Here is a 3,766-nt window from a genome sequence, read left to right on the forward strand (position 1 = left end):
CTTTGTTTGACTTTTGTAGATTACAAAGCCTCAAAACAATACCAATTAACATCTACATGAAATAGCTATTTCTCGGAATCTATTATTTATTAATGATTTACACAATTTATGGTACTTGTGCTTAATTGTTACACGATACGTACATTGTGACTAATTTACTTGTGATAAAATGATGATAAAAGGTATGAGAAATAAACAATATTGCGATTGAGTATTTATATCTTATATATTGATCGATTTGTTTCTTATCGGACATAAAATGGAAATGCGTAGTTAAGTTCCAAAACAAGTTTATTCAATATTTAATATTTAGAGATACAAATGCATACTGTACAAAATTACATACCTTTCAGCCTTAAATAACATTGTTAGATGATCATTTTTAAACAACACAGATCAATAGTTTACTATACAATACTAATGCATTTACATAATTCTAAAATATTACGAGAAGTATATGACATTTCTAATGGCAGTTTGAACTGTCATCATAAGTCTTGTGCTTTTTATTTATGAAATTTTAACTGATAAAAAAATTAAATAAGAAATGTGAACCCGTAATAATAAGTATAAGAAATTACGAGTTTGTCTGAAGATGAATGTCAATGTTTTTGGCCTTTATTAATAACAACATTGAATTGATGGTGATTACTTTAACAATATCGTCATGTCAAGATCGCAAGAAGTTCAATGGTAATTTAATCGCCTCATTTTACCAAAATTCTATCGTCGATATTCAAATGGCATTGGTGAGTGGTGTGGCGGGCAGTGGAGGTGCGGTGGATACTGGTGGTGATGATGATGCGGGGGATGTGGTGGGTGATGCGGGTGGTGGTGTGGGGGATGGGGATGGTGGTGATGTGGGGGATGAGGATAGTGGTGATGTGGCGGTGGTGGAGGAGATGGGTATACTACTATTTTGTAGCGGTGGTAGCAATGTGGTAGGCAAAAGGTCTTGCCGCAGCTTGGGCCGCACGGAGGATGCATTTCTTTTTCTGGAAAAAAGTATTCGACTATATATTTTTCTGTAATTACAATGTTCACAATTACATAGTAAGTATTTAAAATCGTATAGATAAAGTAGAAATAAAAGTAAAAAATACTAAAATATGAAGAGTCTAAGAAACGACCGTTTTTAACACGTCCGGTGACCAAGAGGCACAAGGTGTCCCCAACAATTTTGGTAATTTATTTTTTATACATATATTTAAATAGTGCAGGTTGAAAACATAGCTGCACGTTAGTGTCATCGCGTGACTCCCGGATGCCACAGTACCAAAACCAATTTTGATTTTAAAATTCATTACGCCTTGTGAGTTATGCATATAGGATAGAATGAATAACTTACCAGTGTTTACACTTCAGGTACTGGTTATAAAACAAAGAGTTCAATAATCAACAAACTGAACAAGCGAATTCACGTCTTATTCAAAGTAGACTGGCACCGATATGCGTTCATCAGCCATTTTATGATATTTTTCAACTACTCTGTTTATCAGTCTTGTTTCTAGAAATCGATAATATACGATATGTTATCATTTGGTGTCGTATTACTAATAACTTACACGTGACGTTCATTACTCATTATTTGTTTAGCTAATTGAAATTTTCAAGTTGATTCACCATTTTGACTAATTTCTTAAATCCTGTTGAGGACTGTGGGCAGCCGTTTTAACGCTCATATATCTACGCTTCACGTACAGGATATTTATAGCATTATTTTTCCGTATTTTTTAGTTGTGAAATTTTTTGTCTGGTATTGATTCGATATTTCACAGAATACCGAGAGTACACCAGTTACAAACAGTTTTTGGAATGCGTTAAATAAATATCGAATCTAAGGATAATCCAATATAAAGAATGGTTTAGACGGCGCTTGATTCTGGAATTCTAGAATTACATATTTGATTTCATTTTCAAAATTTGAGATTTCCCTTGTACTAATATACCTGTAGTGGGGTAATTAATTTTTTTGTGGGTTAATTAACCATGTGTCGCGGGTGCCATGGACACACATATAAACAATAACAAATGAAACCCAAACTCACGAGAGAAATAAATGTAGGCCATACAAATATTTCTAACAGCACGGCATTAATTAGAACACAAAGACCAGAAACAAGAAACAACCGGGACTTGAAACCGGATGCTCCTCATGTATTTCTTGGCCTATTATTCCATTTTAAATAATTGCATTCCGTGCCACTCATGTAGCGTTCGTAATCATTTTAAGAAGAAATGTTCACAATAAAGCTTTGTTAAGCTTCTCAATCTCTCGATACCCATTGGCCAATGCCACTAATTAACATAGATATAGACAGTCGAGAATTGCATACCCGTGGTATATTGTAAATTGAGTAGTGAGAATTGATGATGATAATTGGTAGCTGCATTATGCTGTAGGTTACTACGTTATTCAACGTATGCAGAATGGATGTTCATTTTTCCATTGCACAATTTATTAAGAAGGTTATTCGTCTGTCACGCACTGCATCCGATTCGTATTAGTTCCGAATCCGAGGCTATACAAATCTAGAAAATTCGGACCCACTTCGGATGTCGCTTATATCGCAAAGAGATAAAATGATCCTTACGACATTTCGGATCGTGATTTTGTATGGATTCGGAACTGGGGGTCTACTCTCGATCTCCGTCCGACATCCATCCGAAACAATTACTGTCAAATAAGTATTATTCGACAAAATTAAAAGACAAGTATCAAATATGAAACTTCATTCGCATCACGCGTCTTTTCATTTGGTCAAATATTGTTTATTTGGCAGTAATTGTTTCATTAAGAGAGTAGACCCCCTGATACGAATCGGACGCAGTGCGTAAACGCTCTAACTTTCTTGGATACTGAACGAAACTATTTGATATCGCACGAATTATTATTGACTCTGAGGAGAAGGGTAAACATGAGAGTCTGACGGGATTCACGCAATCAATAACAATTTACACACAATTATAAGACGACGGGTACTTTATCGTAATCCATTAATAACCTACTCATTCTAATTGCTCAATTTCAGAATTATGTTATTAATAATGAACAAAACAACATGTAGTAATCAATAACAAACTTTAAGTTGTAGGATTTTTTGTGATACATATTAAATAAATCGTAGACTTATAAAAAAAATAAGTTTTTATAAGTACAAAAAAATATTTTTAAGATGCTGACTTTTACACGCCAGGTTGCTGTGTGTAAAATACAATTGCACCTTTGGGAAATAACTATATGTAGAACAAAATGGCGCAATATCGACAAGATATGGGTGTACAACTGTACGAGAATAGTCCAAACATCTTTTACAATTAGACAGCAATTGGGTAATCTTGATTATGAATAAATAAATATTGATTTTATTGAATATCAAATTGTTTTATCAAATCGTAGGAATTTTTCTTTGTGTTCTATCTTTGTATGAATAATTTAATAAAGAAATAAATTTTATTTTATATTTAAATTTTTGTTAGTTGCAGTTAAAATCAGGAATGAATATACAAAATAATATAAAAATATTCTTCATATACACGAAAAAATAAAGAATTTTCTACATTAACTAAAAGATAATATCTTCGAAGGCAGCGACAAGGGACATCTTGTTCTTGAGTTGTTGTATAGCTAAACTTATTGTTTGGCGGAAGTAGCTGTCAGCCTTCTGGTCACCGTCTTCAACGAGGCGAACTGAAAGCTCCGCAGCGAGGAGTTCTGCCTGTAGCCCCCACGGATACAGGGTTTCCACTTTTAGAGGCATAAATC

General features: G+C 33.8%; 1 long non-coding RNA gene across 1 annotated transcript; it reads right to left on the minus strand.

Annotated features, from left to right (window-relative positions):
* Positions 1 to 448: 448 nt before the first annotated feature.
* Positions 449 to 1,460, minus strand: LOC113229700. The gene is made up of 2 exons (XR_003310434.1): positions 1,349 to 1,460; positions 449 to 995 (listed from the first exon to the last, which is right to left on the minus strand). It is a non-coding gene; the product is annotated as an uncharacterized LOC113229700 (long non-coding RNA).
* Between the last annotated feature and the right edge of the window lie 2,306 nt (positions 1,461 to 3,766).

Source organism: Hyposmocoma kahamanoa, unplaced genomic scaffold (assembly GCF_003589595.1).
Source record: "Hyposmocoma kahamanoa isolate Upper Pololo Valley unplaced genomic scaffold, ASM358959v1 62, whole genome shotgun sequence".
Lineage (NCBI taxonomy): Eukaryota > Metazoa > Arthropoda > Insecta > Lepidoptera > Cosmopterigidae > Hyposmocoma > Hyposmocoma kahamanoa.